The 24,098-nt window shown below is 41.8% G+C and overlaps 1 long non-coding RNA gene across 2 annotated transcripts in view; it reads right to left on the reverse strand.

The window, feature by feature from the left end:
* LOC149983493 (uncharacterized) overlaps positions 1-24,098 on the reverse strand; it is a 119,318-nt gene that overhangs the window by 42,626 nt on the left and 52,594 nt on the right. The window contains exon 3 of one of the 2 annotated variants that reach the window (XR_016496108.1): positions 10,423-11,846. The exons of the other annotated variant lie outside the window; for it this stretch is intronic. This is a non-coding gene — a long non-coding RNA (uncharacterized LOC149983493). Of the gene's footprint in view, positions 1-10,422; positions 11,847-24,098 lie in introns of those variants that run through there. 2 annotated transcript variants of the gene reach the window in all.

A 24,098-nucleotide genomic window follows, 5' to 3' on the forward strand; every position in this document is an offset into this window, starting at 1 on the left:
TTTCCTTTATTATTATTTTCCCCTAACCTGACCACACCTCCTTTAATTCGAGTAAACTAATTACATATATTTTCCTTTATTATTATATTCCCCTAACCCTGCCACCCCTCCTCTAATTGGAGCAAACTAATGAAATATATATTCCTTCTTTATTATGTGCCCCTAACTCTACCACACCTCCTCTAATTGGAGTAAATAATTAAATATATTTTCCTTCTTTATTTATATTCCCCTAACCCTGCCACACCTCCCCTAATTGGAATAAACTAATGAAATATATTTCTCTTCTTTATTATTTTCCCCTAACCCTACCCTACGTCCTTTAATTAGAGTAAACTAATTAAATATATTTCCCTTCTTTATTATTTTCCCCTAAACCTACCACCCCCTCCTCTAGTTAGAGTAAACTAATGAAATATATTTTCCTTCTGCATTATTATCCCCGAACTCTATCAACCCTATTCTAATTGTAGTGAACTAATTAAATATATTTTACTTCTTTTTTATTTTCACCTAACCCTGCCACACCTCCCCTAATTGGAGTAAACTAATTACATATATTTTCCTTCATTATTGTTTTCCCCTAACCCTGCCACCCTTCCCATAATTGGAGTAAACTAATTACATATATTTTCCTTCATTATTGTTTTCACCTAACCCTGCCACCCCTCCCCTAATTGGAGTAAACTAATTACATATCTTTTCCTTCATTATTGTTTTCCCCTAACCCTGCCACCCCTCCCCTAATTGGAGTAAACTAATTAAATATATTTTCCTTTATTATCATTTTCCCCTAACCCTGCCACCCCTCCTCTAATTGGAGCAAACTAATGAAATATATTTTCCTTCTTTATTATTTCCCCTAACTCTACCACACCTCCCCTAATTGGAGTAAACTAATGAAATATATTTTCCAGCTTTATTATTTTCCCCTAACCCTACCCCACCTCCTCTAATTAGAGTAAACTAATGAAATATATTTTCCTTCTTTATCATTTTCCCCTAACCCTACCACACCTCCCCCAATTGGAGTAAACAAATTCAATATATTTTTCTTCTTTATTTTTTACCCTAACCCTACAACCCCTCCTCTAACTGTAGTAAACTAATGAAATATATTTTCCTCATTCCTTTTTTTCCCCTAACTCTACCACACCTACCCTGATTGGAGTAAAATAATTAAATATATTTTCCTTCTTTATTATTTCCCCCTAAACCTACCACACCTCCCCTAATTGGAGTAAACTAATGAAATAAATGTTCCTGTATCATTATTTCCCCCTAAACCTACCACACCTCCCCTAATTGGAGTAAACTAATGAAAGAAATGTTCCTGTATCATTGTTTTCCCCTAAACCTACCACACCTACCCTAATTGGAGTAAACTATTGAAATATATTTTCCTTATTTATTATTTTCCCCTAACCCTGCCACCCCTCCTCTAATTGAAGTAAACAAATTAAATATATGTTCCTTCTTTATTGTATTCCCCTAACCCTACCACACCTCCTCTAATTGGAGTAAGCTAGTGAAATATATTTTCCTTATTTATTATTTTCCCCTAACCCTGCCACCCCTCCTCTAATTGAAGTAAACTAATTAAACATATTTTCCTTCTTTATTGTATTCCCCTAACCTGACCACACCTCCTCTAATTGGAGTAAGCTAATGCAATATATTTTCCTTATGCAACAAGACAATGCAACAAGACAATGACTCAAAGCACACAAGTAAATCAACCAAAGAATGTCTGAAAAGGAACAAGATTTGTGTTTTGATATGGCAAAGTCAGAGTCCTGACCTTAACCAAATTGAGATGCTGTGGCATGATCTATAGAGGGCTGTGCAATCAAGACAACCCAGAAATATTGATGAGCTGAAACAGATTTGTAGGGAGAAATGGTTCAAAATTCCTCCTCAACGTTGTGCAAGTCCTCGAAGCAGCTACAGGAAACGTTTGGTGGAGCTTGTTGCTGCTAAAGTAGGATCTACAAGTTACTAAATTCAAGGGTTCACTCACTTTTTCCAGCCTGCACTGTGAATGATTAGTCAATATCTTCAATTAAAATTTGAGAAGTACAACTGTTTGTCTGTTATTAGTTTAGTCAGATTGTGTTTGTCTATTATTGTGACTTAGATGAAGATCAGACCACATTTTACGAGTAATCAATCCAGAAATCCAGGTAATTCCAAAGGGTTCACAAACTTTTTCTTGCAACTGTATGTGATCATAGAGAGTACTGTGCTGAATACAGGCTCTATTTGCTGTTGTTATTTCTGAGGGAGGAGGGAGGCGTGAGTAGTCGGAATTATTTCCAGTGGCCCTGAACATTGGCCCTCTCACAGCACAAGAGCCTGTGAAACGCTCAGAGCTCCTTGCGTTTTCAGGTAAACACCCTCGCCTCCTCTAAGGGTCAATACCAGTTACATCACAAAAGCTGGATTCATGGTCACCTCGTAAGGTGAGGAGGGAAGGAAAGGGGACAGACTCTTGTGCACTTTCTCTCCTGGGTGCTGTCCTTCCAACTCTTTGTCTCATCCACTGCTTCTCTCTGTCTTTTATTTACTCTCACTTGCTATGAATGTCCTTTCTCTTCTCTCACTCACTTTTGCTGCCTCTATCAGTGGTGTAAAATACTTAAGTAAATCATTTAAAGTACTAGTTAAGTCATTTTGGGGGGTATTTGTACTTTACTATTTATATTTTTGACTACATTTACTTTTACTCCACTACATTCCTAAAGAAAATAATGTACTTTTTACCTCATACATTTTCCCTGACACCCAAAAGTACTTGTTACATTTCGAATGCGAAGCAGGACAGGAAAATGGTCCAATTCACGTACTTATCAAGAGAACATCCCTGCTCATCCCTACTGCCTCTGATCTGGCGGACTCACTAAACACAAATGCTTTTTTTGTAAATGATGTTCGAGTGTTGGTGTGTGCCCCTGGCTTTCCACCTGGTTTGCTTAATATAAGGAATGTGAAATCATTTCTACTTTTTTATGATACTTAAGTATATTTTAGCAATCACATTTACTTTTGATACTTAAGTGTATTTAAAACCACATATTTTTACTCAAGTAGTATTTTGTTGGGTGGTATCTTTACTTTTATACAAGTATGACAATTAGGTACTTTTTCTTACTCCGCTCTCTATTACTGTCACACCCTGACCTTAGTTATCTATGTTTTCTTTATTATTTTGGTTAGGTCAGGGTGTGGCGAGGGTGGGTATGCTTGTTTTGTATTGTCTAGGGTTTTGTATGTCTAGGGGTGTTTGTAAGTCTAGGCATATGTCGGTCTATAGTGGCCTGAATTGGTTCCCAATCAGAGGCAGCTGTTTATCATTGTCTCTGATTGGGGATCATATTTTAGTTGCCATTTTTCCTTGGGTATCTGTGGGTTCTTGTCTATGTGTAGTTGCCTGTTCAGCACTCTTTTATTATAGCGTCACGGTTCGGTTTGTTATTTTGTTTAGTGTTCATTTGTTTAAATAAATAGAATGTATGCATACCACGCTGCGCCTTGGTCTCCTTACGACGGCCGTGACAATTACCCTTCCATTCCCTATACCTCTAATTCTCTCCTTATATTCCTGGCAGCTCACTATGCCTCTCTCCTGGTAGTTCCACTACCTACTGTATCTCTCTATTACTCCCCCTTCACATAACACACTCTGTCTCCTCCTCTTGCCTCCCTTTTTCCTGGACACAGGTAAATGGAATCTCTGAGAGACTTGGGCAGCTGAGGCTGCTAGCTTACCGACATTATTACCCAAAACACCTGGGAGGAGGTGTTAGCCCAAGGAGGGCCAGGTTGGCTTGCCTGTCCTTAACCAACAAACCAACAATCCCACGACAGAATTCCCAAACCCAGCAACCCACCAATGAAACCTCCATCGTGAAAACCCCCAAACTACCACTGAATCTTCTATTTGCAACCTATTTGTGACACTTGAGTTAAATACACTACCAAACATTTGTGAAAGAAAATATAGGGATACATGCTGTGGAGCAGGTTTCTCATGGTAACACATTCCTTTGGCTATCACAAGCACTTGTTACTGTAAGCTTAAAATGCAGTGATCCAGTTTGTTACAGTCAAAGCACAACACAACCTCTAGTGGTACTATGCGGAAAGTTCATGTTATTTAGAGCTAAAAGGTTATTAAGTCCACAGTCTATATCAGGGACGGGAAATTTGATGGGGGTGGGGGCCGCAGTTGCAACCCTCCACCCCAACCCCAATGTTATTACACATTTTGTGCAATTCAACACATTTTAACATAGGGTGGAGAGAAATGTTTGCAGTTTTTAACATGAGTGAGACTGACTAACATAATCGATTATGGGGCCATGGGCGATAATTCAACCATCATTACTACAAGTTTCGATAGATGGCTGCTATACTAACTTACCAATCTAAAACCTTTTAGCCTACATGGGCTAATTGAGTAGCAAGAGAAAAAACTGGTGATGCACAACCAAATTAAAAAATTCCACCTTGTGTATTCTACTATTCTAACTCACAACAGTAATTTGAGACCCCTTCTCCCCAGTTGAACATGATTTACAGAATCCACTACAATGGTGGCTGGTGGGAGGAGCTATAGGAATATGAGCTCATTGTAATGGCTGGGATTGAATAATTGGAACAGAGTTAAACATGTGGGTTCCATATGTTTGATGTGTTTGACACGTTCCATTTATTCCATTTCAACCATTACAATGTGCCAGTCCTCCTATAGCTCCTCCCAACAACCTCCTCTGGTCCACTGAGCTATCATTCAAAATAACTGCATAATGTTTCCTCAACAAGAATCAATAAAATGCAGAGCCAGTTTGGCCTACTGAAAGTCTAATACTTTAGAGAGAAAGATGGATAATGACAGGCTTTCTATTTTGTTCTTTAAGTATATACAATAATTAAGTTTATATATATATATATATGTTCCCAAACCCAATGCTTAACTATCCTAAGCTGTATTTTTGGTGCCAGAAAACAAACGCAGACCACTGTCATTTCCCAACATCGATTCAGCCCTCCTCTTTCTTCAGTTTCGTGTATCCTCCCTGTTGGAACCCAACCACCACACTTGTCCCTGTAAACCATCCAGTAATAACAGGCTTGTCTAAAGCCAGACCCTGTTAAACGCCTCTGGCCGCTCAGTTTAGAGTCTATCCTTCTGATGAGATGTATTTTTCTCTATATACGGTATATTCATAGTTTTGTTTCCGGTCACAGCAGAACTTGCTGCATCAAAAAAACTGACACAGTTCTTTGTCCCGTTCTGCTGCAGCTGAAATGGAAAGATAAGAAAGTCATTTATCAAGTCTGATTCCAGTCCTTATTTCAGAGGGCTGGGCAGGATGCTAGTCCAAATAAAATCCCAGAGGAGCTGTAGGTTTTTTCTCTTCGGGGACCATTTTGAATGGGGCCTTTCTACAAAACTCAATAATATCATAGTACAGTCACACCTATATTCACTTGCTGAACTTCCTGCACAAATCCAAACAGGTCCAAGAGACAGACTGACTTCTGAGAATTACCCGTGTTTGCCTCCCCCATAGAACAGCACTCCTGTGTAGGGTAAGAACTCAGGCTTGTAAAGGGCACTCACTAAGGTACAACTGAGACTCGTTTCACAGAAAACATCCATCAAAAGGCTTAATTTAACTGAGGTGAGCCTTTTAAGTCCTTTCTCTACCTGAGCTAGGGCTGTCTATTTTCTCGTATGTTTGTGTTGCAATTCACAAACATCTAAGCACCTTATGCATAATGAGGCTCATTCCCTCACTTGTGGATGGCATAAGGTCCAAATATTTCTACCTGATGTTCATTTGCTAGATCAAGATCATGAATTTTATAGTAAATCCATGGGGCACCTCACTTTGTGAGAATGGTAGTAAAGTTCTGGATTTGCATTATAGTTGTACACAAGAACATCCTACATAGACCATTCAAGTTCCTGCAACAGCACATATCAAATATAGCTATAGAAAGGTATCACTGAACACTCTAGCTCCCGCAATGAGAGAGAAAGAGTGTGTGCATGTGTGTATATACTGTGTATGCCATTTAACAGACACTTTTATCCAAAGCAACTTACTGTCAAACCCTCTATCCTGGCATTGCAAGCACCGTGCTTTACTAACTGAGCTACAGAGGACAACAGACTTAAAAATACTGTCAGAGTAAACTCCAGACAGAATACACATGGAATTAAACTAGTATTGGAATTGAAAATGTCAATGTTAAGTATGTGTAATCAGTTTGCGTGTGTGTGTGTGTGTGTGTGTGTGTGTGTGTGTGTGTGTGTGTGTGTGTGTGTGTGTGTGTGTGTGTGTGTGTGTGTGTGTGTGTGTGTGTGTGTGTGTGTGTGTGTGTGTGTGTGTGTGTGTACAAATGTGCGTGGGGGGGAGAGCGCATACGTTCATTAGTAAGTGTACTATATGTGCATGTATGTACTGTATATACTGTAGGTATGTGAATACTGACTGGGTTGTGTTCTGTGAAATTCCACCTTCATTGCTCGGCCCTAAAATAAACTGAGGGTGTGTGTGTGTGTACGTGCGTGTGAAGTACTGAATTTAATTCAAATGCTACTACTGTCATATTTCTCAACATGAAAAGCATCCACTTCTGGCACACCGATGACCTAGGGCTACTGTATACTCAATGTGCTGAAATCTAACACAAGGACTGTACATGTACTGTACAACGTCACTGAGTAGGTAGCATGGCAGTAACTTGTCTGTCGTTGTACAGTGTCTATATAATGTGACACAGAGATCCGACATGGTCTGCTCACCTCCTAAGCTTTGTGCACCCTTAGGGCGGTGCAAAATTGGGTCTGGCCGGGGTAGGCCATCGTTGTAAATAAGAATTTGTTCTTAAGTGACTTGCCTATTTAAATAAAGGTAAAAAAAAATAAAAATTTAAAATAAGAGAAGTGAGCTTTATCCAGAGTCATAACAAGCACAAATTATTTTAGAGATTTTACTCTGCTTGAAACATTTGATATTTGTGGAGATCACTGTTGATTTCTGATTTCACTTATTCAGTCTGCTAAAGGATTTGCTGCTCAGCTCAAGACAGCAGTTATCATTTTAACAATTAACACATTTCACAAAATTACATGTATTTTCTGAAGAGAAAAGTATGACGGGGAAGTTAATGACAAAGACCCACAACTGGGACATAGAACAAAAGCATAATGTCATAACATCGCAACAACCTTACTTTACTGTATCTCTCCATTTATTTCATCACTGTCCTAACAGTGACATATTGTGGACACAAATAAGGTGTCATTGGATAAGTTAATGTAACGATCTGGGTGTAGTGGGTGTGAAGTCAGGCGCAGGAAGCAGAGAGTTCAGGGTAGTGCTATTTAATGCACAAACGGAAAACATAAGCCACCCCACGAAACACAGGGCCACCCCACGAAACGTGCACACTAGTCACACAAAACAATCCCGCACAAAGAGCAGGCAGGCCTACTGGTTAACATAGCCCAACTAATCAGCCTAAACACAAAACAGGTGAAACCAATAAACAGAAAGGGGGAAAAGGATCAGTGGCAGCTAGTAGGCCGGTGACGACGACCGCCCAGCGCCACCCGAACAGGAAGGGGAGCCACCTTCGGTAGGAGTCGTGACAGTTAAAGCTTCTTGGAGTAAAGATTTGGCATGATGCAAAAGCAGTATAGGAACTAACAGCATGGCTTTTGGCTTGTGGACCTCAGCTCTGTGCAACAGACAAAGAGTTACATAACATTATGCTGCAACCATTAGGTTCGACTAGCACCACAAAGACAGTTTTTCTTTCATCACAACCCTTCTCCAGAAATGAAATGAAGGCTCTATATTTCTTTGTGCTAAATTAGTATGTAGGCTACATATTCATAAAAATCTGGAACTTTCTACTTAAGATTTGAAGGTGGAGCTCTTCCTTCCATGTTAAAGACTATTCAGGCTGCTGTTGGGTAGAATGAATGTTTGTGTGGTTGTGCTCAGTGTGTCTATACTGTATGTACACACATAAACGGCAAACATACATCACCATCAAAGCCAGCAGCACCCTAAACATTTTACTGTACCTCCTACAGTAGAGGGAAAATGAAGGACACAGAAATGCTCACACACAATCTTAACAGTGTATCTTGCTCTTCACACTCCAATCCTGTCAAGACCTGCCATAGCCATACTATTTGAAATTATTTCAAGTGCTTTAGTTGTGCTTGATTGAGCTTGCCTCTTGCAATGAAACAAATATGAAAGTCCCAAAAGTTTAAGTTTAAATCCCGCCCACCTGGCGCTCCAGGCTGGCTAAAGCAATTTTTTTAAAATAAGATTTAAAATAGTATTTGAACCAAGTTCTGGGCCTTACCTAAATAAGTTGGGAACTACTGGACCCGTGCACTCATACTCTGAGACACTTTAAGAATACAGGCCCTGGTCTATACAGAAGATTTGACGAGCACTGGAAATTTGAATAAGCTATGGTGTGATGGTGCAGTGCATCAGACTTTTGTATTAATGTGACATTGACTGCGTTTACATCCACAGGATAAATCCAATATTAAATTGATTACGGCAGTAAACAGATTATGCAATAGTCATGTAAACACCTTAATCTAATTATCTTAATATGCATCTAAGTAAGCATACAACGATTAAAACACCTGGTTTTCTGAGCAATCTTTAGAATTATTAGGACATGTAAACACCTTAAAAGGCATTCCAGCAGTGTATTTGATCTGCACTTGCCAGCACCTGTTGCGCAAGCCTCCTTCTTTAGCGCGAAGTGAGTTCAAATGTAGAAATACTCTAAATCAAATATACTTCCCGAAAATAACATGGTAGAATGTTTATTTTGATTGGCAATTTCCTGCATTTATCAGACTGCCATCAGGTAGCCTGAATTCAGATGCGTCCATGTAAACAGGATTATTAAGGAAATAGTTTTTCTTACAAAGCATGTAAACATTTTAATAAAATTATTATATTAATCTGACTATCCACAATAATCGCATTATTGTGTGCATGAAACAGTACTCAATTATTAAATAAGATGGCTGCTGTCTTGCGAGCTCTGACCCAACTTTCCTATTTTGTGATTCTTTTAGCGTTTCTCTTTACTTTTTTTGAACAAAATGTATCTGAGGCTTCCGTTTTTTGTTGTGGATGTAGAACGAGCTCATGGATGAGGCTCCTATGCATTAGTTAACTTTGCCAAATTTTTACTTTGCATTCCACTTTCTTACATATCACATTTGATTGATGAGTTCGTAAGTTACCTTTTTGATTCAAATGTCACACGATCTGAGGAGCTGAAGACCTGAGGAGCAGAAGACCTGCCATAGTTTGTGATGGCAAAGGTGAATGGTAAAGGAGCCGACTCCAGTCCAACTGTTATGGAGTCTCGTGGTAATTCTCTCCACAGCTCTTCAGAACCTCCGTATGGTTCTGGTCTCGGAAATTACAGCTACCAATGCTACTCAGCTCAAAACTGCCATCGATGCTGCTCTGGCCTCCTTCTCCTCTATCCTGGATGGTGTCCGAGCCTCTGCGGATGACCAAGGTCACGGACTTGGCGGCTTTGAACATGACCTGTGTGACTACAGTGACCTCATAGTAGCCCTTTAGGAAATGGTCGCCCGTCTGACCAATGACCTGGAATTCTGATCTCTCCGTTGCAATCTTCGGGTTGTTGGTATACCAGAGAAACTTGAAGGAGGGGACTCAGTTAAAAATTCATGTCAGACTTCTTTGCGGAGGTGCTGGGTCCAGCCATCATTCTATCACACCCGAAGCTGGACAGAGCCCACCACATTGTCCCCTCCCCAGTGGGCGGAGACAATAACTCTAAGCCTAAAGTGTCTACCGTGATAAGGAGCACATCCTCTAGAAGCGGGGCAGAGACCAGCTACACTTCTGCGGACGCAAGGTGTTCATCTTTCCTGACCTCAGCTCGAGTGTCGTCAAGAAAAGAGCTACATTCCTTGATGTGAAACGCAACCTTCATGTGAAAAAAGTTAAATTCTCACTCCGCTTCCCTGCACGTCTCCACGTTGAACATGCTGAGGGTAAGCTACAGTTCAACTGTCACGAGGACACCCAGAGTTGGTTCGACAGTCACTTCTGAGCTGTATCTTGGCTCTATGACCTACTCTTTTGCCAGGTAGCATGCATAGCCTAGCCTACCCTCCAAGTCGAAGGTATGTTTTGATTTTTACAGCAGGGCTTTTTTCCCCCTGTTGCCATTCATTTTCTACTGTTGCCATTCATTTCTACTTGAGCTCTGATAAAAATGATTGATAATGTCTTGTGTGATTGTTATTTAAGCTACACATTTGGGAGTGTCAGGTATGCGTAAATGGCTGTAAGGGAGTCAGGTGCAGGAGAGCAGATATTGGGTAGCCAACGGGGCTTTTTATTTAGATGAACCAAAAGCACACGGCAAAATAAACACGAAATAACAATTCGGGTAAACATAACCCAGCTCAACAGACTAACGGGCGCATAACATGAAACAGAATAAACAATACCACACAAAGACATGGGAGAAACAGAGGGTTAAATACACAACACATAATGAGGGAAATTAGAACCAGGTGTGTGGAAAAACAATACAAGACAAATAGAAAATGAAAAATGGATCGGCGATGGCTAGAAGACCGGCGACATCGACCGCTGAGCACCTCCCGAACAAGGAGAGGCATCGACTTCGGCAGAAGTCGTGACAAGGAGGTCCTTTTAATTTGGCTAGATGGCTAGTGTCCTTTTTTTGTTTTTTCATCTAAATACTCACTTTAGGACTTTTCAACACTTTATTATGCCCCACTGATCATTCGTACATGTACAGACACAAGCCCCAGTGATGTACTGGGCCGTACACACTACTCTCTGTTGTTGTCACGCCCTGGTCTTAGTATTTTGTGTTTTCTTTATTAATTTGGTCAGGCCAGGGTGTGACATGTGTTTTGTATGTGGTGTGTTTTGTCTTGGGGTTTTGTTAGGTATTGGGTTTGTATTATAGTAGGGGTATCTAGTATAGTCTATGGCTGTCTGGAGTGGTTCTCAATCAGAGGCAGGTGTTTATCGTTGTCTCTGATTGGGAACCATATTTAGGCAGCCATATTCTTTGAGTGTTTTGTGGGTGATTGTTCCTGTCTTTGTGTTTGTTGTCACAAGATAGGCTGTTTAGGTTTTCTCACGTTTATTGTTTTGTTAGTTTATTCATGTATAGTTTTCTTTATTAAAGAACCATGAATAACCACCACGCTGCGTTTTGGTCCGCCTCTCCTTCACCTAAAGAAAACCGTTACAGTTGTGCCTTGCGGTCAGAGGCAGAGCAGTTGCCATACCAGGCAGTGATGCAACAAGTATGCCCAGTATGCCCTTGATGGTGCAGCTGTAGAACCTTTAGGACTACCTGGCCTGATCAAATCAAATCAAATGTATTTATATAGCCCTTCGTACATCAGCTGATATCTCAAAGTGCTGTACAGAAACCCAGCCTTAAACCCCAAACAGCAAGCAATGCAGGTGTAGAAGCACGGTGGCTAGGAAAAACTCCCTAGAAAGGCCAAAACCTAGGAAGAAACCTAGAGAGGAACCAGCTATGTGGGGTGGCCAGTCCTCTTCTGGCTGTGCCGGGTGGAGATTATAACAGAACATGGCCAAGATGTTCAAATGTTCATAAATGACCAGCATGGTCGAATAATAATAAGGCAGAACAGTTGGAACTGGAGCAGCAGCACGGTAAGGTGGACTGGGGACAGCAAGGAGTCATCATGTCAGGTAGTCCTGGGGCACGGTCCTAGGGCTCAAGTCCTCCGAGAGAGAGAAAGAAAGAGAGAAGGAGAGAATTAGAGAATGCACACTTAGATTCACACAGGACACCGAATAGGACAGGAGAAGTACTCCAGATATAACAAACTGACCCTAGCCCCCGACACATAAACTACTGCAGCATAAATTCTGGAGGCTGAGACAGGAGGGGTCAGGAGACACTGTGGCCCCATCCAAGGACACCCCCAGACAGGGCCAAACAGGAAGGATATAACCCCACCCACTTTGCCAAAGCACAGCCCCCACACCACTACAGTGATGACTCTTTGATGACTCTTTGCTGTCCCCAGTCCACCTGGTCGTACTGCTGCTCCAGTTTCAACTGTTCTGCCTGTGGCTATGGAATCCTGACGTGTTCACCGGATGTGCTACCTGTCCCAGACCTGCTGTTTTCAACTCTCTAGAGACAGCAGGAGTGGTAGACACTCTGAATGATCGGATATGAAAAACAAAAGGATATTTAATCCTGAGGTGCTGACCTCTACAATTGAGCTTATTTTAGCGCCCCAAAAACGTAATACTTCCAGATCAACTGTAATGTCAATACCATTGTAGAGCACAATTTCTCCCCTTTCCAAAATAATCAATTACATGACCTAAACGCTGCCCGTTTCTGCATGATTCAACAAGGCAATGAGCCCTGTCGGGTCTTTTTTAAAATGGCGGGTGGGGAAGCAAAACTAAGGCGTTATAGTGAGAAGGAGAGATGTCGTGTGGGAAAATTGCTTTTTTTCACTACATCTGTCCAACTTATCACCTTATCGCCTCTAAAATGTAAATAAAACACTATAAAGAGTTCATATAATGTGTCATTACATACCTATTTGAAGGTTTGTGTCGAATTTGAATCGGGTTTTTAGGGCGGTGCTAAAGTGATCGTAGAAGTCAACAGCGGCTTTGAGAATGATGATCGCATGCAATGATGATGCAAAAAATGACTAGGTATCCCCCCTTGCCCCCATCACTGTCCATTTCTTGTTTTTAAACGATGAGAGAAGTGCTACACCTGGTGGAGAGAGATTGTAACAGAGAAATAGTTGCTTTACGCGTGCTGTACATTACGACATGACACGTCACGATGTAACGGAGGGTCCGTTTTTTCAACTTACTTACATGGATGGACACTTCTTCCTCTCTGTCACGCTAGACCCACTGTCACCCTAGACCCACTCCAATTTGCTTACCGCCCCAATAGGTCCACAGACGATGCAATCTCAACCACACTGCACACTGCCCTAACCCATCTGGACAAGAGGAATACCTATGTAAGAATGCTGTTCATCGACTACAGCTCAGCATTTAACACCATAGTACCCTCCAAACTCGTCATCAAGCTCGAGACCCTGGGTCTCGACCCCGCCATGTGTAACTGGGTACTGGACTTCCTGACGGGCCGCCCCCAGGTGGTGAGGGTAGGTAACAACATCTCCACCCCGCTGATCCTCAACACTGGGGCGCCACAAGGGTGCGTTCTGAGCCCTCTCCTGTACTCCCTGTTCACCCATGACTGCGTAGCCATGCACGCCTCCAACTCAATCATCAAGTTTGCGGACGACACTACAGTAGTAGGCTTGATTACCAGCAATGACGAGACGGCCTACAGGGAGAAGGTGAGAGCCCTTGGAGTGTGGTGTCAGGAAAATAACCTCACACTCAACGTCAGCAAAACAAAGGAGATGATTGTGGACTTCAGGAAACAGCAGAAGGAGCCCCCTCTATCCACATCGATGGGACAGTAGTGGAGTGGGAAGGAAGTTTTAAGTTCCTCGGCGTACACATCACGGGCAAACTGAATTGGTCCACCCACACAGACAGCATCGTGAAGAAGGCGCAGCAGCGCCTCTTCAACCTCAGGAGGCTGAAGAAATTTGGCTTGTCACCAAAAGCACTCACAAACTTTTACAGATGCACAATCGAGAGCATCCTGTCGGGCTGTATCACCGCCTGGTACGGCAACTGCTCCGCCCACAAGCGTAAGGCTCTCCAGAGGGTAGTGAGGTCTGCACAACGCATCACCGGGGGCAAACTACCTGCCCTCCAGGACACCTACACCCCCCGATGTCACAGGAATGCCATAAAGATCATCAAGGACAACAACCACCCCAGCCACTGCCTGTTCACCCCGCTATCATCCAGAAGGCGAGGTCAGTACAGGTGCATCAAAGCAGGGACCGAGAGACTGAAAAACAGCTTCTATCTCAAGGCCATCAGACTGTTAAACAGCCACCACTAACATTGAGTGGCTGCTGCCAACACTCTGACTCAACTCCAGCCACTTTAATAATGGGAATTGATGGAAATTGATGTAAAATATATTACTCGCCTCTTTAAACAATGCTACTTAATATAATGTTTACATACCCTACATTACTCATCTCATCTCATATGTATATACTGTACTCGATACCATCTACTGCATCTTGCCTATGCCGTTCTGTACCATCACTCATTCATATATCTTTATGTACATATTCTTTATCCCTTTACACTTGTGTGTATAAGGTAGTAGTTTTGGAATTGTTAGGTTGGATTACTCTTTGGTTATTACTGCATTGTCGGAACTAGAAGCACAAGCATTTCGCTACACTCGCATTCACATCTGCTAACCATGTGTATGTGACAAATACATTTGATTTGATTTGATTTGATTTGGCTAGCGGGCAGATTGCTTTCTTTTTCTGTGGCTAAACCAACTAGGCTCGTAATTTAATAATTTATTCGTATATACAGATTGCATACAAGTTTGTAATTAAGGCACATGAAAGTTCACATGTTCCAGAAGGCATTACTGCCAAAAAACGCATTTGATGAAAAATAATAGTTTACGTTCAAATGGCTCTCCTGTGAAACAGTGATGTGCGACATATGCCTAGTCTCATGAAATGAGTCACAAATAACAATAACAAGTAAAATAACATGGCTATATACAGGGAGTACCAGTACCGAGTTTATGTGCAGGGGTACGAGATAATTGAGGTAGCTATGTATATATAGGTAGGGGGAAAGTGACTAGGCAACAGGATAGATAATAGACTGAGCTGTAGCCGCAGCGTATGATGAACATTTTAGTTGAGTTTATTTGGATCCCCTTTAGCTACTGCAAATGCAGCAACTACTCTTCCTGGGGTCCACACAAAACATACAAATACATGACAAAGTACAGAACAGTTACAGACAAGAACAACATTAGATATTACATTAAATTATATGTAGGAAAGACACCAAAAATACGATTTGTCTCTATACATACAGTGCCTTGCGAAAGTATTCGGCCCCCTTGAACTTTGCGACCTTTTGCCACATTTCAGGCTTCAAACATAAAGATAAAAAACTGTATTTTTTTGTGAAGAATCAACAACAAGTGGGACACAATCATGAAGTGAAACGACATTTATAGGATATTTCAAACTTTTTTAACAAATCAAAAACTGAAAAATTGGGCGTGCAAAATTATTCAGCCCCTTTACTTTCAGTGCAGCAAACTCTCTCCAGAAGTTCAGTGAGGATCTCTGAATGATCCAATGTTGACCTAAATGACTAATGATGATAAATACAATCCACCTGTGTGTAATCAAGTCTCCGAATAAATGCACCTGCACTGTGATAGTCTCAGAGATCCGTTAAAAGCGCAGAGAGCATCATGAAGAACAAGAAAAACACCAGGCAGGTCCGAGATACTGTTGTGAAGAAGTTTAAAGCCGGATTTGGATACAAAAATATTTCCCAAGCTTTAAACATCCCAAGGAGCACTGTGCAAGCGATAATATTGAAATGGAAGGAGTATCAGACCACTGCAAATATACCAAGACCTGGCCATCCCTCTAAACTTTCAGCTCATACAAGGAGAAGACTGATCAGAGATGCAGCCAAGAGGCCCATGATCACTCTGGATGAACTGCAGAGATCTACAGCTGAGGTGGGAGACTCTGTCCATAGGACAACAATCAGTCGTATATTGCACAAATCTGGCCTTTATGGAAGAGTGGCAAGAAGAAAGCCATTTCTTAAAGATATCCATAAATATTGTTGTTTAAAATTTGCCACAAGCCACCTGGGAGACACACCAAACATGTGGAAGAAGGTGCTCTGGTCAGATGAAACCAAAATTTAACTTTTTGGCAACAATGCAAAACGTTATGTTTGGCGTATAAGCAACACAGCTCATCACCCTGAACACACCATCCCCACTGTCAAACATGGTGGTGGCAGCATCATGGTTTGGGCCTGCTTTTCTTCAGCAGGGACAGGGAAGATGGTTAAAATTGATGGGAAGATGGATGGAGCCAAATACAGGACCATTCTGGAAGAAAACCTGATGGAGTCTGCAAAAGACCTGAGACTGGGACGGAGATTTGTCTTCCAACAAGACAATGATCCAAAACATAAAGCAAAATCTACAATGGAATGGTTCAAAAATAAACATATCCAGGTGTTAGAATGGCCAAGTCAAAGTCCAGACCTGAATCCAATCGAGAATCTGTGGAAAGAACTGAAAACTGTTGTTCACAAATGCTCTCCATCCAACCTCACTGAGCTCGAGCTGTTTTGCAAGTAGGAATGGGAAAAAATGTCAGTCTCTCGATGTGCAAAACTGATAGAGACATACCCCAAGCGACTTACAGCTGTAATCGCAGCAAAAGGTGGCGTTACAAAGTATTAACTTAAGGGGGCTGAATAATTTTGCACGCCCAATTTTTCCGTTTTTGATTTGTTAAAAAAGTTTGAAATATCCAATAAATGTTGTTCCACTTCATGATTGTGTCCCACTTGTTGTTGATTCTTCACAAAAAATACAGTTTTATATCTTTATGTTTGAAGCCTGAAATGTGGCAAAAGGTCGCAAAGTTCAAGGGGGCCGAATACTTTCGCAAGGCACTGTATTTAAGGCCAGTTTATTGTTAATGACCCATTCCAACACTGACTGTAACTCCATGATAAGAGTCTCAGTGAGCTTATGTGTAGAGTGAGTAACCGTCAGCATACAAAGTCATTTTACATTTGCGTAAGACAAGTGGCAAATAATTTGTAAAAAATAGAGTAACAGCCTAAGGGAACTGCCCTGAGGGATACCGCACTGTACATATCTGATGTTAGAGAAGATTCCATTGAATAACACTCTCTGAGTTCTATTGCATAAGTAATTCTTCAACCATGTGATGGCAGGTGATGTAAAGCCATAGCAATAACATCAAAGGCTGCACTGAAATCTGACAATGCAGCTCCAACTATCATCTTATTATCCATTTATTTCAGCCAATCATCAGTCATCTGAGTCAGTGCAGTACAAGTAAAGTGCCCTTCCGTATATGCATGCTGAAAGTCAGTTAACTTGTTCTTTAAAAAATTCTCTATCAGTTTACTTAGAAAAGTAAGATTAACAGCAGCAGTAGCAGCTGCGTATGTGGTGAGTGTGAAAGTATGTGTGTGAGTGTCATCAGTTTGCATGCGCGTGCATATTGTGTGTGTGTGTGTGTGTGTGTGTGTGTGTGTGTGTGTGTGTGTGTGTGTGTGTGTGTGTGTGTGAGAGAGAGAGAGAGAGTTAGTTCAAAAAAGGGTCAATGGAGGTAGTTCGGGTGGCCATTTGATTAGCTATTTAGCTGCCTAGTTTAGCAGTCATATGGCTTTGGGGTAGGAGCTGTTCAGGGTCCTGTTGGATCCATACTTGGTGCACTGGTACCAATTGCCATGTGGTAGCAGAGAGAACAGTCTATGGATCTTAATTTGATCACTCTTTTTTGTGAGGAAATGCACATTTGTAGTGTATTTGAGTTTTGAAAAGGATCTCAAGTTTGTCATTTCCACTTTGAAATGTCAGACTTTATTTGCCTAATGAAAAATGCATCAAACCTTACAAAAATATCCATGAACTATAATCTACATAATAATGGCCATTTCCTGATTATGATGATGATGATGCATGATTATTTTCCTGCTGTAGCAATCTGGCTACAGTATAACTCGAAAGAATGGCAATGTAGACATGCATTCACTCTAGCCTTTTGGGGGATCCTAGCAACCCTTACGACACCTAACCCCACCTCATGACACTTGCTTATAAATATTTGTATATATATTCAGTGGGGAGAACAAGTATTTGATACACTGCCGATTTTGCATGTTTTCCCTACTTACAAAGCATGTAGAGGTCTGTAATTTTTTATCATAGGTACACTTCAACTGTGAGAGACGGAATCTAAAACAAAAATCCAGAAAATCACATTGTATGATTTTGAAGTAATTCGTTTTCATTTTATTGCATGACATAAGTATTTGATCACCTACCAACCAGTAAGAATTCTGGCTCTCACAGACCTGTTAGTTTTTCTTTAAGAAGCCCTCCTGTTCTCCACTCATTACCTGTATTAACTGAACCGGTTTGAACTCGTTACCTGTATAAAAGACACCTGTCCACACACTCAATCAAACAGACTCCAACCTCTCCACAATGGCCAAGACCAGAGAGCTGTGTAAGGACATCAGGGATAAAATTGTAGACCTGCACAAGGCTGGGATGGGCTACAGGACAATAGGCAAGCAGCTTGGTGAGAAGGCAACAACTGTTGGCGCAATTATTAGAAAATGGAAGAAGTTCAAGATGACGGTCAATCACCCTCGGTCTGGGGCTCCATGCAAGATCTCACCTCGTGGGGCATCAATGATCATGAGGAAGGTGAGGGATCAGCCCAGAACTACAAGGCAGGACCTGGTCAATGACCTGAATAGAGCTGGGACCACAGTCTCAAAGAAAACCATTAGTAACACATAACGCCGTCATGGATTAAAATCCTGCAGTGCACGCAAGGTCCCTCTGCTCAAACCGGCGCATGTCCAGGCCCATCTGAAGTTTGCCAATGACCATCTGGATGATCCAGAGGAGGAATGGGAGAAGTTCATGTGGTCTGATGAGACAAAAAATAGAGCTTTTTGGTCTACACTCCACTCGCCGTGTTTGGAGGAAGAAGAAGGATCAGTACAACCCCAAGAACACCATCCCAACCGTGAAGCATGGAGGTGGAAACATCATTCTTTGGGGATGCTTTTCTGCAAAGGGGACAGGACGACTGCACCGTATTGAGGGGAGGATGGATGGGGCCATGTATTGCGAGATCTTGGCCAACAACCTCCTTCCCTCAGTAAGAGTATTGGAGATGGGTCATGGCTGGGTCTTCCAGCATGACAACGACCCGAAACACACAGCCAGGGCAACTAAGGAGTGGCTCCGTAAGAAGCATTTCAAGGTCCTGGAGTGGCCTAGCCAGTCTCCAGACCTCAACCCAATAGAACATTTTTGGAGGGAGCTGAAAGTCCGTATTGCCCAGCGACAGCCCCGAAACCTGAAGGATCTGGAGAAGGTCTGTATGGAGGAGTCGGCCAAAATCCCTGCTGCAGTGTGTGCAAACCTGGTCAAGAACTTCAGGAAAAGTATGATCTCTGTAATTGCAAACAAAGGTTTCTGTATCAGCTTTTCTGATGTATCAAATACTTATGTAATGTAATAAAATGCAAATTAATTACTTAAAAATCATACAATGTGATTTTCTGCATTTTTGTTTTAGATTCCGTCTCTCACAGTTGAAGTGTACCTATGATAAAAATTACAGACATCTACATGCTTGGTAAGTAGGAAAACCTGCAAAATCGGCAGTGTATCAAATACTTGTTCTCCACACTGTATATGGACACCATTTGGAGGTGGACATCAGTGGACACCATTTGGAAGTTCTGGTTTCTCACTTTGGCTCTGAGTCCTGTACTGATGTTTTTGTGAACAGGCCCACTGAGATTCTGAACCCTAGCCTACATCAGAGATTAATTGCTGAAATTCTGACTAAGATTCTGGTGTAGTTATTTAGGCACTAAACCTGCCATCACTGACCACTGGTCAGTGATGTTTTATTGTTTTCTCATTTATCAGACTGGGTGTGGCAAACTAACAAAGAGGGAAAGTTATTTGGTTCAATGCTATTCAGTAATGTAATGTAAACAAATTGGACAAATGGTAGCTGCTGATGTCAGTCTTTCTCACACATATGCGCGTATGCACCTCTGAAGATAATCTGCACGTTGCTGTTTTCACATGACATCTCCCGGAGGTGAGATGGCAGTTTGTGTATGAAACCACCTGGACATCACCTTGATGGTCTTTATTTTAAGTCTCAAGATTTGGTCAGGAAATTGAAACAGTCAGACACACACAAACACACAAGGTGTGACCCCACCTACTGCATTCCACTGATACACACCACCCGTCCCTCTCCCTCCAGTACAGCTGCTCATCAAAATAATGTTCTCTTCTCCCTATTCTCCCAAATTTGAGACTGTTTTTGTGTTAATTTCTCTCTCTGTCCCTCCCTCCCTCTCTCAGTCTCTCTCACCATGTGGCTTGATTATATAGGTTGCAGTTGTAAATGAGAACTTGTTCTCAACGAGCCTACCTGGTTAAATAAATGTGAAATAAAAAAATAAAAAATCACTGGTCAGTTCTCTGGATAGTGTGATTGAGCCTAGACTGAATGACTGTATTGAAGTTGAGATGGCTCTTTCCAGTGCTCATGAACTCTGGTGTGAAAGAATTTCCCTGCTGAATATAGCTGCTTGCTTAAGGACCACTGATGATGCCAGCTGGACAATCTCTCTCTCCTGTGCAGTCACAGAAGGCAGGTCTTTTAGTATAGAACCCCAATGGAAATGTATTACTATTAATAAAAACAAATGTCTCTGGTTCTCTGGAATGACAACAATAGTGAATTCCCAGACACTGTTGTCACTGGATACGAGTGGCTCTTAAGTGGTTTCTTACGAAACAAAATCATAGGGCAAGCTGTCACAACCTGATCTGTTTCACCTGTCTTGTGCTTGTCTTCACCCCCCACCAGGTGTCTCCCATTTTCCCCCATTATCTCCTGTGGACTTATACAGTGCCTTGCGAAAGTATTCGGCCCCCTTGAACTTTGCAAACTTTTGCCACATTTCAGGCTTCAAACATAAAGATATAAAAATGTATTTTTTTGTGAAGAATCAACAACAAGTGGGACACAATCATGAAGTGGAACGACATTTATTGGATATTTCAAACTTTTTTAACAAATCAAAAACTGAAAAATTGGGTGTGCAAAATTATTCAGCCCCTTTAAGTTAATACTTTGTAGCGCCACCTTTTGCTGCGATTACAGCTGTAAGTCGCTTGGGGTATGTCTCTATCCGTTTTGCACATCGAGAGACTGACATTTTTTCCCATTCCTCCTTGCAAAACAGCTCGAGCTCAGTGAGGTTGGATGGAGAGCATTTGTGAACAGCAGTTTTCAGTTCTTTCCACAGATTCTCGATTGGATTCAGGTCTGGACTTTGACTTGGCCATTCTAACACCTGGATATGTTTATTTTTGAACCATTCCATTGTAGATTTTGCTTTATGTTTTAGATCATTGTCTTGTTGGAAGACAAATCTCCGTCCCAGTCTCAGGTCTTTTGCAGACTCCATCAGGTTTTCTTCCAGAATGGTCCTGTATTTGGCTCCATCCATCTTCCCATCAATTTTAACCATCTTCCCTGTCCCTGCTGAAGAAAAGCAGGCCCAAACCATGATGCTGCCACCACCATGTTTGACAGTGGGGATGGTGTGTTCAGGGTGATGAGCTGTGTTGCTTTTACGCCAAACATAACGTTTTGCATTGTTGCCAAAAAGTTCAATTTTGGTTTCATCTGACCAGAGCACCTTCTTCCACATGTTTGGTGTGTCTCCCAGGTGGCTTGTGGCAAACTTTAAACAACACTTTTTATGGATATCTTTAAGAAATGGTTTTCTTCTTGCCACTCTTCCATAAAGGCCAGATTTGTGCAATAAACGACTGATTGTTGTCCTATGGACAGAGTCTCCCACCTCAGCTGTAGATCTCTGCAGTTCATCCAGAGTGATCATGGGCCTCTTGGCTGCATCTCTGATCAGTCTTCTCCTTGTATGAGCTGAAAGTTTAGAGGGACGGCCAGGTCTTGGTAGATTTGCAGTCGTCTGATACTCCTTCCATTTCAATATTATCGCTTGCACAGTGCTCCTTGGGATGTTTAAAGCTTGGGAAATCTTTTTGTATCCAAATCCGGCTTTAAACTTCTTCACAACAGTATCTTGGACCTGCCTGGTGTGTTCCTTGTTCTTCATGATGCTCTCTGCGCTTTTAACGGACCTCTGAGACTATCACAGTGCAGGTGCATTTATACGGAGACTTGATTACACACAGGTGGATTGTATTTATCATCATTAGTCATTTAGGTTAACATTGGATCATTCAGAGATCTTCACTGAACTTCTGGAGAGAGTTTGCTGCACTGAAAGTAAAGGGGCTGAATAATTTTGCACGCCCAATTTTTCAGTTTTTGATTTGTTAAAAAGGTTTAAAATATCCATAAATGTCGTTCCACTTCATGATTGTGTCCCACTTGTTGTTGATTCTTCACAAAAAAATACAGTTTTATATCTTTATGTTTCAAATCAAATCAAATCAAATCAAATTTTATTTGTCACATACACATGTTTAGCAGATGTTAATGCGAGTGTAGCGAAATGCTTGTGCTTCTAGTTCCGACAATGCAGTAATAACCAACAAGTAATCTAACTAACAATTCCAAAACTACTGTCTTGTACACAGTGTAAGGGGATAAAGAATATGTACATAAGGATATATGAATGAGTGATGGTACAGAGCAGCATAGGCAAGATACAGTAGATGGTATCGAGTACAGTATGTACAAATGAGATGAGTATGTAAACAAAGTGGCATAGTTTAAAGTGGCTAGTGATACATGTATTACATAAGGATACAGTCGATGATATAGAGTACAGTATATACGTATGCATATGAGATGAATAATGTAGGGTAAGTAACATTATATAAGGTAGCATTGTTTAAAGTGGCTAGTGATATATTTACATCATTTCCCATCAATTCCCATTATTAAAGTGGCTGGAGTTGAGTCAGTGTCAGTGTGTTGGCAGCAGCCACTCAATGTTAGTGGTGGCTGTTTAACAGTCTGATGGCCTTGAGATAGAAGCTGTTTTTCAGTCTCTCGGTCCCAGCTTTGATGCACCTGTACTGACCTCGCCTTCTGGATGATAGCGGGGTGAACAGGCAGTGGCTCGGGTGGTTGATGTCCTTGATGATCTTTATGGCCTTCCTGTGACATCGGGTGGTGTAGGTGTCCTGGAGGGCAGGTAGTTTGCCCCCGGTGATGCGTTGTGCAGACCTCACCACCCTCTGGAGAGCCTTACGGTTGAGGGCGGAGCAGTTGCCGTACCAGGCGGTGATACAGCCCACCAGGATGCTCTCGATTGTGCATCTGTAGAAGTTTGTGAGTGCTTTTGGTGACAAGCCAAATTTCTTCAGCCTCCTGAGGTTGAAGAGGCGCTGCTGCGCCTTCTTCACAATGCTGTCTGTGTGAGTGGACCAATTCAGTTTGTCTGTGATGTGTATGCCGAGGAACTTAAAACTTGCTACCCTGTCCACTACTGTTCCATCGATGTGGATAGGGGGGTGTTCCCTCTGCTGTTTCCTGAAGTCCACAATCATCTCCTTAGTTTTGTTGACGTTGAGTGTGAGGTTATTTTCCTGACACCACACTCCGAGGGCCCTCACCTCCTCCCTGTAGGCCGTCTCGTCGTTGTTGGTAATCAAGCCTACCACTGTTGTGTCGTCCGCAAACTTGATGATTGAGTTGGAGGCGTGCGTGGCCACGCAGTCGTGGGTGAACAGGGAGTACAGGAGAGGGCTCAGAACGCACCCTTGTGGGGCCCCAGTGTTGAGGATCAGCGGGGAGCCTGAAATGTGGCAAAAGGTCGCAAAGTTCAAGGGGGCCGAATACTTTCGCAAGGCACTGTACCTGCGTTTTCTGTTAGTATGTTTCCAGTTCGTCTTGTCAAGTTTCCCGTATTGCTAGTTTCTGTTTCTAGTCCCCACGGTTCTGACCATTCTGCCTGCCGTTCTGTCCCTGATTGATGCTGCCTTGGATTACTGACCTCTACCTGCCCTTGACCTGCCATTTGACTGCCCCCTGTTTTGTAATAAACATCTGAGATTTTTTATGATAGAAGTAATTACAACAGATGTGCAATTGAGAGCATTTAGGGTAAATATGAGCACATTAAAGGCATTCACTCCAATGCAGTATGGTCTGCAGATTTGTTTGGGTTATACAAACCATTGACAGTTGAATTTACTAAGTATTAAAATTGCTTCTTTCTACT

Source organism: Oncorhynchus mykiss, chromosome 5 (genome assembly GCF_057628025.1).
Source record: "Oncorhynchus mykiss isolate SJ-2025 chromosome 5, ASM5762802v1, whole genome shotgun sequence".
In the NCBI taxonomy this organism is placed as follows: domain Eukaryota; kingdom Metazoa; phylum Chordata; class Actinopteri; order Salmoniformes; family Salmonidae; genus Oncorhynchus; species Oncorhynchus mykiss.